This window comes from Nylanderia fulva, unplaced genomic scaffold (assembly GCF_048542155.1).
Source record: "Nylanderia fulva isolate GAGA-0341 unplaced genomic scaffold, ASM4854215v1 Scaffold31, whole genome shotgun sequence".
Taxonomy (NCBI): Eukaryota; Metazoa; Arthropoda; class Insecta; order Hymenoptera; family Formicidae; genus Nylanderia; species Nylanderia fulva.
In genome coordinates, this window is record NW_028190379.1 from 957,879 (window position 1) to 971,480 (window position 13,602).

Genomic DNA, 13,602 nt, shown 5'->3' on the forward strand with positions numbered 1-13,602 from the left:
TGAATGCTAGAATACAAATATTATGTATGATAGATATTTTATATATTAAATATATATATATTATATATTAAATATTAATTATATATATTTATATATATTAATATTCTATATATTTGTATTCTAGCATTCAAATAATATCGCAATATAGTTCGTTAAATTAAGGCGTTTAATTGCAATTAGTTATACTTTTATTGTATATAAATTATATACATATATATATATATATATATATATATATATATACATGTATACTATAAACTAAAGATTTTAATGAATTAATATAAGTTGGCTCTCTTTCGAAAAATTTAGTCACAAATCGATTTTAAAAAGCTTAATACATTCAAAATCACATTAGTAAATTTTGTAGAATTTCTCCCAGCAAAATGATAGTAATTATATACAATTAGCAGTTTGGCACTAATTGTAAATTTGATCAGTAGATTACAGCAAATTGGCTGCACATCCTGACTATAAACTTGCATTCTGGCGGTAGAGTTTGCAGAACGCAAACGTGATTTAACGGAAAATTTTGTGATAAAAATTGTGCATACAAATATGCTATTTCGTACCTATATGCATTCTAATCACCCTATAATACGAACATTGAATTAGATGCGTCCTGAACAACAATGAACCAGACATTGCTTGAAGATGCGCGGTAATTAAGGTCAAATGCAGAGCGATAGCATCGGAATACCTAATCAAGAGAATCCGCGTTAATGCCACTATATTAGGATGCACATATCGTCACTTTTCAATGAACAACAATGGACTATATAGATGTGGGACCATGAAAATAAAGTCGAAATGCGCTACTGTGCACGACAAAGCGAAAAGATATTATTATGTATTTTTGATGACATGTCATTAAATATCGCGATATTTACTGGCTTTCTCCTAAAGTATCGTTCGAATTATGAAAACAAATATTTGCAAATTGAGAGAGAGGTCTGGGAAGAAAATTTCAAACAATAAAACCAAGTTTCTTCATAATGCAATTAAATAATAATATAGACGCATATTTCTGCATTATATTATACCTTGCATGATTTGTTTGCGTAAAATTGTATTATAAAAAATTTCAATTAATTAAATTATAATTATAAATAATAAATATAAATTATAATTATATTAAACATTTATCAAGTCTGCCATAAATTTTTTTTTTTTTCTAGTATCGTGAGATGTTTCACACGAGTAGCGAAAAGGACTTATAATCACGAAATTATGATAATATTATAATAGATACTTTGTATGGATATTTTAAAGATTTGAAATATATCCATTAGTTTCACCTCTATTATTCATTATATTCGCTTATGTCGAATATGTCGTATATGTCAGTGACAGTGAAACATTCAAATCGACTCCTTCGCGAGAAGCATGTATATGCATAACAATGGCATCATTATACGTGTACATATTAGCCGACATTTTGTGAAAGTGTCGTGTAAAACACCTTTCAAATGCGCTAACTAACTGCTTTCTGTGCCAAAGATGTGCTGCTACTAATGAAACTAGTGATTTTCTGTGACAGGTTTTCTATGACGCGAAAAACAAAGCATCTCTCCAAATTAATTCTTTACATCTCTGAAAGAACGTAGTTTTCGTTAGAATTTCTTTATTTCATTTTTAACACAACTTCCTGAAAACTTTTAGAAGCTGTTTTTACAATATTATATAATTTAAGATATTAAGCACAACTCACTTTTATAAAAACTTGTAAAAAAAATTAATCTTAAAGTCGGGAAACCAAATTTAAATTCATTTTTACAAGAATTCACGGAAAAAAGACTATAATAATTTATTACAATTTAATGTAAATTTAATTTTTTAACTGCGTAAAAACTCATTTCTCAGATTAATATAGAGTTTCTCAGATTAATATATTTACTACACAATAAAAAATATTAATATCTACCACAATAAGATATAAAATATGTTCGATTAATTTTACTACGTTATATAGTAAAATTAATCGATCATATTTTATATCTTATTGTGATAAATATTAATATTTTTTAGACATTAATATTTTTCATGTTTATTCAGATATTAATATTGTTATATTTTATATTGAGATACTTATAGATATATAATAATTAATCAAAGAAACTCTCATAAAATTCTTTCAATACCGCATATTGTCCAATGATTACCATGATTTTCAAGATAAATTCTAAGAGAAAATTCTCTCTGTGCATAGGAAAATCAAATTTAAATTAATTTTCACAAGAATTCATGGAAAAAAGATTATAATAATTTATTACAATTTATCGTTAATCTAAATTTAATTTTTCGACTGTGTAAACTCATTCGATCGTTCAATTTATCTGATATATATTCTGCATGTTAGAACATAGGATGTACTATTTATTTTTTGCTTTCCCATAAATTCTTCCAAATTTTTCACATTCCTAAAAGGTACATAATTTTTTGTTAGAATATTTTAAAAATTTTTAACACAACTGAAAAATGTTATATCCTGTTTTTACAATAAGTATTATGCAATGAAAATATTAAGCACAAGTTACTTTTGGAAAACTTGTGAAAAAATGAATCTTATATAGCCAGAAAACCAATGATTTAAATTAATTTTTACAAGAAGAGTATAATAATTTAATTTATAATATCCCATACAGCACAAAATATTTTTGAAAGCTTTAAAAATATTTCTTAAAAGATAAAATAATTCTCAAAAATATTTTTAAAATATTTCTGTCCGCTTTTTCTTATATAGTCAGGAAACCAATGATTAAAATTAATGTTTACAAGAGGAGTATAATAATTTAATTTATAACAAATAATTTTTTTCCAACTGAATGCAAATTGAATTTTTCGACGGTGTGAAAACTCATACATTCGATCGTTAAATTTATCTGAAATACACTCTGCATGCTAGAACTAGGGGTATACTGTTTATCTTTTGCTTTTCCATAAATCTCACATGCGCCCTAGGAACGTGTCTCTCCTACGAGAAGCGCGCCGTCCTTCACACGACGCATACGTATCCCGGAGACAATAGAAACTCGCACCATGCATGATGGAAGTTTGTTCCGCGTAGTTCTCTCGCGCGAGCGTGCATTAAATACGCGAAAAGCTCGTCGTCGCTCGATCGCCGGCCGCGGGAAGCATCGACGCGAGTTCTCTCGTTCGCGAAGGGAAGTCGATTTCCGTATTCTTTTTCGAAACGAGGGTACGTGGCCCGCCTGAAAATGGAGCTGACGCGAGACGCGGAACCGGACTTCTCGAACGCGAGGACGCTGCACTTCTACGAGCTGCTTGACAGGATGGACGAGGACGTCCGCTCGATTCGCGACGACTTCGACGCCGTCTACAGAGTAACCACCGTTAAAGGGTAAGGCGTCGTCGGAAATGTCAGACGAATTGCACTTCCGGAAAAGCGAGGGTTAATCTTCATCCGTCAATCCTAACAGCATCAAATATTTTTTAAATCTTTTTTTAAAATATTTTTTTAATCTTTTACAAATACTTCTTAAAATATATATCTTGAAAATATTTTTTAAATTTTTTAAAAATAAAATAATTTTCGAAAATATTTTTTAAATCTTTTAAAATATTTTTTTAATCTTTTAAAAATAAAATAATTTTCGAAAATATTTTTTAAATCTTTTGAAAATAAAATAATTCTCGAAAATATTTTTAAAATATTTTTGAATATAGTTTAAACTAATGTTTCAAAAATATGTATCAAATATTTAAGAAAATATCTGAAAATATTCTAAAAAATGTTATCATAAAAAATTTTTAAATCATTCAAATATTCCTAAAACTATTTTAAAATGTTTTTATGCAATATTTTGTAGAAATAATTAGAAATATTTTTTGAAAACATTTATAATATTTTGTGTTGTATAGCTTTTATCAAGTAAAATATATGGGAAGCAGAGACTGTATTTTTAAAATATTTTTTTTGACTTGAATAAGATAATTTCATCCAAAGCTTTGTCTTTAGTTTGCTTTAACAAAACGATCCTCTGACAATATAAGAGAAAGTGATGATGCGAACTTTGATTTTGTTAATAATAGATGTTTAAGAGAAAGTTTGAAGTCCTTTTAAAATATTATATAATATTATAGTATATTAAAAATGTGTTCCTTAATCTTCAGTATATATGCTTTTAACTACTTTCTATTGAGTTACATAAAAAAACGCACATTGTTGAAAAGTTAATGATGTATTTTTTCTACATTGACAAAAAGAATTTATTGAATTCAAATAAATATTGATTTCAATACTGCCTCATCAATCATTTTTTGAAACTAATATAATATTGATTTAATGTGAAAAAATATTTATTTGATATAAAAAAAAATCTCTTTAAAAGAGATAATTAAATATTTATTTGTTTCAAATAAATAATTTATAAGGCAGTATATTAAAAAATAAACTTTTATTAATTTAATATTTTTTTTCAGTGCAAATAATAAACCGCCACATAATAATGTTTTAATTTTGACAACTGACTTTGCGAGAGAAATATTTAGTGATTATCGACATTTAATATTAAGTTTTAAATTCCTAAAAAATCGATACAATGAATAAATGCAAATGAGGGCTGTATTTTTCATTGTTGATAAAATTTTATGTGATTGATGTTCAAAGCATTACGTCGGGGAATAATTAACATTATGTCACCGTAAATTACGTTCATAAACGTAACCAGTGTTCATCAACGAGAAAAGAACAATGACTCAGTAGATTTAACGTTTTGACAATAACTCAGCCAGATTTCCAACCAAGTCTTACACTTCCGAATGTCAAAAGTCGACGTCAATCATTCAGTTTGATGACTCGGCCATATAGGGTATAGTCTGCCTTTAATGGCGCGATCGAAAGATGATAATATATAGAAAGCAATAAATGAAATGAAGAGAGAATTCATCTCTCCTCATCTTTTCGTTTGCAGCATTCCCTTTCCGTTTATTCAAACCGATGACAGATCACGTGAGAGATGAGATAAATTAATTGTTCCAGAAAAAGGTTTTTATGAGAAACATAAACAATCATCAATCTCTTAATTAAATCCCGGAGAAATATTAATAACCATATATTTATAACTTTATAATGATACAGATTAACTAATTGTAAGTTAATCAAGTTATATCTAAACAGAATAAATCAATAACATTTTGCTTTAAAGAAGTCAAAATTAATATTGTTGCGATTTATTCTTAGTTAATTGAAACATATTATCAGCAGAGTTGTGCTTAGATGATTTTAAAATTAGCTAGAGAAAGATGAAATAAAAATATGTAAATTCATCTTAAACAAGATAAAGATGATTTTATATATGTCTAGATAAAAGATAAAATTATATGGGATTTTAATTATTATCTAGATAATTTTTTAGATAATAATTTTTAAAGTTATAAAAAAATGTTAATTGTAAAACGAATATAAAAATATATGCTTAAACGACTTGACTACGACGTAACTAGCAATTTTATTTGATTATTTCACGACGTTTCGACCATTTGGTTGTGGTCCTTTTGAAGTGAAATTTCTACAACATAATGTTACACAATATTTTTTAACATACGAAAACTCATTTAAGTGTTAAATTAATAAAATAAGTATAAATTTTATAAACATACCATCAATTAAACCGAGGTTAACATAACATCACACCGGTGTTATTTGAAATCGAAAGTTAAACGTTAAAAGAGGAACACGTCCCATCGTTATGATGTTTCGTCAACGACTAAACTTGAAACGCGCCACTAAACAATCTTTATTATTTTGTCGTAAATGTTTGTCAAATTCTCGGTGTCTTTCTGTAGGTTAACTGTATTGCCATTATATCGTTTTACAATTAATTAATCAAATGGTCGAAACGTCGTGAAATAATCAAATAAAATTGCTAGTTACGTCGTAGTCAAGTCGTTTAAGCTTATTTTCACCACTAGCGACAAATATTAATTTTGATTGATATTAATTTTAATAAAAATATATGTATTCATATTTTTATTTATAAATTTTTATCGCTTATTACTGCTTAAGCTCTACTATTTAAGCATTTTTATGTGCTATGATTCTAAATCAAAATTATCTGAGAATTATTCTAGATAATTTAGTAAAAATAATACTTTTTTCATCTAAGATACAGATATAGATAATACATATTTTTATTATCTATATAAAAATATAAGATGACGCCAAAATTTTATTTTATTAAATTATCTAGATAATCATCTAGATAATTTTTTTTAGATAACAGCAAACACTGATTATCAGTAAATATCATTGGTTCCTGAACGTAAAGATAAAATTAATTATTATCGAAAAAACTGCATATGTCATCACGATGTGACTAATTCTAATCTGAAGATTTCGTAAAAACGTAGATGATGATGATGCATTTACGATACAAATATATATATATATATATATATATTATGTATAGGCCTATTTACGGTTCAACTATATGACTTCAATTTATCTCATTAACATCGCCGCAGGGATTTTCACATAACGGTACATGTACTAGCATATCTGTGTAAGAAATTTCATCCCACAATTTATAGTCGAAGCTGCATATCATTCGGTTACGCAATTGCCAGTGAAATGTATATTTAACAAATGTATTTTTGAAAATTTTCTGTTTCCAAGATTTTTAATGGAAAAAGCAAAATTACTTTGCCGATACTTTTTTAGCTAAAAATTGCATGTATTTTTCGATTCTATCTAAAGATAGATAGAATTTTATTATCATGTATATAATTTTAATCCATATTCTCTCTTTATCAATTATTACATTAATTAAATTTTGAATTAATAGAATTAGTAGAAAAAAGAAAATGCAATATACAGTTTAAATAATGTCAAAACCATTTTACTTACATTTATTTTTCATATATATGCATATATATAGGGTTTGTCCGGAAAGTAATGCGTCGCATTTTTTTAAAAAAGAATTTATTGATCGCATAGGTAAAACAACTTAAAATTGTTCGAAGTATGACCCTTCTGCGTCAATACATTTTTGCCAACGCGATTTCCATGCGTCATAAGATTTCTGGAACTCCTTGACTGGGATGCTGTTCAGGGAGGCCGTCGAAGTAGCTTGTACGTTGTCAACCGACTCGAGCTGTTGTCCTTTGAGCTCCCTTTTCAGCCGGGGAAATAAAAAAAAGTCCGCCGGGGCCAAGTCGGGACTGTAGGGCGGCTGCGGCACCGTTGCCACACCGATCCGGGTCAGGTAGGCCGTAATATAACTTTATCGCATAGCGTTGCTCTATCGTTCTCTCCATCACAAGTTCGACGCGACCACTAAGCAGAGGTTCACAGAATAAGCCGTCCTAACCCTCCAAGCGCATGGAAACAATTGAGCGACCTACCGTTGGAAAGCTAAGGGTACCCCCCTTCCTCCCCAACCGGTCCCATCGCTCTGCGATGTATAGTCGCGTCACAAAAAAATGCGACGCATTACTTTCCGGACAAACCCTGTATATATATATAGTACAAAATATTTTTTAAATATCTTTTAAAAATATTTTTTAAAAGATATAATAATTTTCAAAATTATTTAAAAAAATTTTTAAAAGTATTTCTTAAAAGTTAAAATAATTCTCGAAGATAATTTTAAAATATTTCTGTCCGCTTTTTCATATTTAAAAAATATTTTCAAAAATATTTTTGAATATAGATTTAAACTAATATATAAAGATAAAGAAGAACATTTTTAAAAATATTCTTAAAAGTTTTTTAAAATATTCTAAAAAACGTTATTACAAAAAATTTTTTAATTATTTTAAAATATTCCTAAAACTATTTTAAAATGTTTTTATGCAATATTTTATAGAAATATTTAGAAATATTTTTTTAAAACATTCATAATATTTTGTGCTGTATAGAATCTCTCTCTCTCTCTCTTTCTCTCTCTCTCTCTCTCTCGTCATTGTATGCATAAAATATTATTATCTATACAGAATTGATTAAAATTTTTATACATTTATATATATGTAAATATATATAATTTATAATATATGCTCTTCCTTCATTATGCTTCATTTGTATGCCAAAAAGATCTTTCATGTGTCGATTTGTAATTCAAACGTAGGAATGTAATTCTATGGCGGCAGTATAGAATTCTGTGTACGTGAGAAGTTTATCACGAAGGAGCACTCAATCATAGACTTTAGAACTATCTTCATCTAAATTCAGATAGGCAGGTACCACTTAAGATCGATGGATCGATCGACCCCGGATCCCTCATAGAATCTTCTCTATGCATTCAATCAATTCGATCATAATATTATGCTCGCTTATCAACGATCACAGAATCTGCTTTAAAATTCTTTTCTAAATTTTCCTTACTCGTTTCCAACGTTTACGTTCTCTTCTTATCGCATATTTTGAAGTAGACGCAAGTTGAGCGAAATACAAACTTAAATAAAATAATTTAATGAAATAAAAATAAAAATGTAATTCTGTATAAAAGAATAAGTAGAAAATATAAAATTTTTATTTGTTGTTGAATGACGATTCTGAATATCTCATACAGCACAAAATATTTTTTAAATCTTTTAAAAATATTTCTTAAAAGAGTAACACTCTTCTCTCGACCGTACTGGCAAAAATTATTTATTAAATCACAACGTTGCGACCCTTTTTTAAGTCCTTATCAAGTGATTTGTGAAAATAAAAATAAAATTATAATTAAAAATTAAAAAAATTAAAAAAAAAATAAATAAAAAAATTTTTTAATTATAATTTTATTTTTATTTTCACAAATCACTTGATAAAGACTCAAAAAAGGGTCGAAACGTTGTGATTTAAAAAATAATATTTGCCAGTACGGTCGAGAGAAGATGAGTGTTACTTTTTTAAATTCTGTCTGGCGATTCTCAAATTTCTACGTTTTTATTTCTTAAAAGATAAAATAATTCTCGAAAATATTTTTAAAATGTTTCTATATGTCCGCTTTTTCATGTTCAAAAAATATTTTTGAATATAGGTTTAAACTAATATATAAAGATAAAGAAGAACATTTTTAAAAGTTTTTAAAAATATTCTAAAAAATGTTATCACACAAAATTTTTAAATTATTTTAAAATAATGACATAAAAGAAACAGAGTTAACAAAAGAAGAAAAATATATATTATGAAATTAGGAAATTAATCCTACGTAAGAGTTTGCTCGGAATATGTTGAATTTCTTGTGAGAAATGTAAAAGTTTCGTAATCTTATGCATCAAAATAAGTCTTAAGCTCGACCTTATTAAAGTAGCGTCAATGAATATTCATGGAGTGGCTTTGCTTGAATCCTGCCCATGTTCACTGACGCCACGATTATGTGGCTCTAACGCAAATTACGATTTACGTAAGCTATCGTGATCGATGATAGCGAGGTCGAGTTCGCCAAAATATGGTCATATATATAAAGAATGAATAGAACTTAGCTTAAGGAGATACATAAACGTATTATGTCGAAATAACATCATGAGAATATAGTTTCTCATTGCGGAAAAAAATGTAAAAAAAAAAACATTATTCAATTCATCAATATTGAAAAATACGTATATTGTTTCTATCTCTCTCTTTCTTCATAAATTATCTGAAAATGATTAATACAAAAATAATAACATTTTATATGCGTAGACTCGCCAGATCGATGAGATTCGACGAATATCAAAACGCAATCAACGCGAAGAAAAATATGAAACGCGTATAATTTTTTTCCTGCATATATCATATTTGCATATCGTAGATCGATAAATGTGTCCGTATATTGTATTACGTGTATTAAAAACCAAAAATTACGAAAAATAAAAAGATTAAAAAATATAAAATTTCAATGTATAAATTATTGCTTAGAATTGGTCATAAACTGTTTAAAAAACGAAAAATAACTAGTTATAAATTAGTTAAAAACAGATCAAAACCTGCTTATAAAATGATTAAAGATTGCTAATAAAATGGACAGAAACTGATACAAAATTGGTCAAAAAAATATCACAAACTGATTAGACACTGAGCAAAAATCTTATTAAAAACTAGTCAGAAACTAAATATTTTTAATATCCAGTTATTGACGAACCAAGCGTCTCTCAAACCTGTCAATTTCTGGCCAGTTTGATTGGCCAAAAACTAGCTAGTAACCAGAATTCTTGGCCAGTTACTTGCTAAAAACTGGATAAATTTCTACTCGGGTATTGTAATTATAAAATAATTTTAAGGGGACAAGACGAAACGTTACACACATGAAGAAACTATACTTTCACTAGTCGTTATTAACCGGAATTTTTTTGCTACTGTGTACAATCGATTATTAGCAGTTTAGAAAGTTAAGAGCAGAATCGAACGAGTGCGCGAATTGCGCGTAATTTTATCTGTATACAAAAATGATTCGTGGTTTTATCAATAACCGTATTCAAAAGAATATTTTCACTTTTGTTCTTTACTAAAACACACGGACAATCATCGAGACTTTAGTCTCAAGTCTTGCGTTAAATTAATGGGATGTTGAATTGCAAGGATATTCTTTAATCTCTCTTTAATTCAGCTTTATTATTTTTTTTTTATTTTAAATGACTGTATAACGTCAAATTTATATACGCGAGACAAAAATACAAGTCACAATAATTAAAGCCTTTCTCATCTGATGACAAAGTACTTTCCTTATTTGTGTTTTTATTTTAAATGACTGCGTAACGTTAAATTTATACGTGCGAGACAAAAATATAAATTACAAGGCCTTTTGTCATATCTAATGACAAAGTACCATCCTAAGTCTTATATGCTGAAAGATCATAGGCGCGGATTGTCGGAAACTAACTGTCACGTCCCGGAAGCAGGGATATCTCTAATTTTCTTGCGCAATAACGTCGCTCATGATTATCATGCGTGAGTTCGGTTTGTTCTCCGCTAATGTAATACGGAAATGTCAAATACCCTTCCTCGAATATACTATTCGAAAAGTTCAGGACAATACAACGCTACAAAACAGCACCAATTAATTATTTATCAATATTTATTAATTTTTAATTATTACTTATTTAATTTTTTAAATAAGTAATGCTTGGGCTCTTTTGGCCGATTTAAAATATCATATATTATTATTGATTTTTTAATATTTATTAATTATTTATCAATTAATATATTTAAATTAAACAAACTCGTGAACTTACATGAGTAAAAAGACTTGATGGGAATATTTTAAATCTCTTGCTACGAGAGACACACATATATGAAAGTATTATATAAAAAACATAAAATATAATTCCTCGACAATAAAGTTGGAAAATTGGAGAAAGCGAAAAAATATAATCTATACACAGAAAATTTTCTTTTAAAATTTACCCTGAAAATCATGCTGGAACAGTATAGTATATTGGAAGAATTTTATAAGAGTTTTCTCTGATTAAATATTTACCACAATAAAAATATTAATATCTATACTATACACTAAAATGTAAAATATATTCCCGGGAAAAAAATTTTTATATATAATTATATGTGAAATACATCCATTTTTATACATAATTATATAAATTTATATATGTATATAAATTATAAGGGTTCATATATAAATCGTGTCAAATATGAAACATATATATTTATATACAATAAAGAAATACATATATATAAATGTATATAATTATATATAAAAATAATTAAGCACTTTTATCTAATTATGTATGGACATATTTCGTATAAATAATTTTGCGATTATATGTACAATTTTATATATTTCTATATAATTTCATATTGTTATATATAAAAAATTTGTTCACGGGTTCGATTAATTTTACTATGTATATATATCTGTATATTGAAACTCTTATAAAATTTTTCTATTATCCCATAATTACCATAATTTTCAGAGTAAATTTTAAAAGAAAATTCTCTCCTTGTATGCAATAATTAACACGTATCCGAATTATTAATTACATTCGTTTAGGTTCGCGTTAAATTCTTGCATTTAGTCGTTTAATTAATTATCTCGAATTTCACGACCGGCTTCTTAATAAGATACCTATAAATTGTGGCGAATCGATACGCTGTTATCGTAATAGTTTAACGGTCGTAAGATGCGATTTCAATCGACGTGAATACTTATAAACGATCCTCGATAGACCGGCTGTTGTACACATTAGCCGAACTTAACGGGATAAGGCCGATAAATATGTGTTGACCGCCGCGATGATGATGCCACTCCTAGTCCTCGACTATATTGCCTGAGATTATACATTTTTCTTACACGTTTATGTGCATCCTTCCTATTCTGTGTGTATATAATTAACCTGATCTCATTCAATACATATTAAGACTAGATCTTCTGAACTAAATACATTATTATGGAATCAAAGTATTTCGAGATTAATAATTGTTTTTAATTTTTGAAATATCTCATTAATTTTTTTTATATATACTAAATTGTTTTTTTTTTATTTATAAATATTAGAAAATTTTTATAAATAAAAAATTTTTATAAATCAAAGTATTTGGAAATTAATAATTATTTAAATTTTTTTAAATATCTTATTAATTTTTTTATAAATACTAAATTGTTTTTTTATTTATAAATATTAGAAAATTTGAATAAATAAAAAAATTTGATACAAAATTATAATAAACTTGAAGAAACAGAAAAAAATTTTGATCTATAATAGGATTATAGAAAAAATAACGCCAGATAAAGCCTATAAGTACAATAATGTATGTGTAATTAATATTTATAATAATTATATATCATTGCAAAATAGACCAGAATATACACACTGAAAAAAATTTAGTTAATTCTTATAAGTATTTATTAGTTCAATACGTTCAAAAAATTATTTATTTGAAACTATAATATAATATTTATTTGATACGAAACATATTTATTTGATATAAAAAAATCCTTTTCAAAACAAATAAATATTTACTTACTTCGAATAAATAATTTATTTGAACGTATTGAACTAAATATTTGTTGATTTAACAAATTTCTTGTTCAGTGCAAGTCTTATTTAAAATATAATTGCCACGATGAGATACTTTGCTTATACATGGAATATTTTTCCATTTTAAAATCAGTTAACCGTTTATAGTTTATACAATACGAGCAGTATTCAAATATATGCAAATGATAGCGACCATTGAACTTTCGCAAAATGCCAAAAATTCCTTGGTAATAGCAATAATTAATTATAATTGTATATTTCGCGAATCAACGAATATTCGTGGTCTATACGGTACAGTTTGTGCTAGTTTATCGCATTGGTATATATCCGGTCACATTATAGCATTAAAGCACATGATTTAAGCACCGAGTCCTACAACGTGTTATTTATGATTTTGCATACCGGTTTATGATCATAAAATAATCATAAGTTATAAGTACCTACCGATTTCTATCAAAATTGTCCGTTATATTCTATATATAATCGCCATTCTCAGGTTTCAACATAATTTATGATTGACAGCAATTTTTTGCAATTGTCGTAATAACTAGTATTATATAATCGTATTTTTCTAAAAAATAATGAAATAGAATCAATCAAAATCCTAAATGTATTTAAATTTTAAATTAATATTTACTAAATTAAAAGTCAATACTTGGCACAATAAATCATTTAATAAAAAATTTT